The 582-nt window shown below is 39.7% G+C and overlaps 1 protein-coding gene across 2 annotated transcripts in view; it reads left to right on the plus strand.

The window, feature by feature from the left end:
• The first annotated feature begins 297 nt into the window (after positions 1 to 297).
• Positions 298 to 582, plus strand: part of LOC119588745 — an 18,758-nt gene continuing 18,473 nt past the window's right edge. The window contains exon 1 of one of the 2 annotated variants that reach the window (XM_037937384.1): positions 298 to 409. The gene's annotated coding sequence lies outside the window, so the exon portion shown is untranslated. The remainder of the gene's footprint in view (positions 410 to 582) is intronic. The other variant, XM_037937385.1, reaches the window with a different exon arrangement.

Here is a 582-nt window from a genome sequence, read left to right on the forward strand (position 1 = left end):
GCTCTAAACGCATTTCCACATAATCTCTCAAATGCTTTATAATGGACGTAGGTCCTGGAAAGTGTATTGTTCACACACTGGACACGTTGCATTGCAATCCATACAGCCGGACAATATTTGCTATATAAAGTACACAAACATTCCCAAGAGAGTGAAAAAAAAACTCTCTATCCAAGACACCAAACGAAAATCATACCTTGATAAAGAGAATTTCCAAAATCCGTGAATAAAACCTATAAAATAACACACGAAACACAACCAAAACAAATCTTACACACATGATCCCTCTTCCGGCATCGCAATTGAACAACAATCGAGCAAGATTAGACGATGAAAACACAGTTGCTTGCCGAATTATACCCCAAATAACGCATTCTCTCCTCCGACAGAGTTCAATGGCTTGTTTCAGGTAGTTCACCTTGTCGTATGGTCATTCCTTCATGTGTCAGGTTATATTTGAAGTTCAGAGGTGCCGCGGGGAAGCATAAATAAACAGGTTGCATATATGTGTCCGATCGACCATTGCAACAATTAGTTAAATGGATGAATGAATGTGCATGTGACATGCAAGAGCCGGATGTA

The sequence above is a fragment of the Penaeus monodon genome, chromosome 24 (genome assembly GCF_015228065.2).
Source record: "Penaeus monodon isolate SGIC_2016 chromosome 24, NSTDA_Pmon_1, whole genome shotgun sequence".
NCBI lineage: Eukaryota > Metazoa > Arthropoda > Malacostraca > Decapoda > Penaeidae > Penaeus > Penaeus monodon.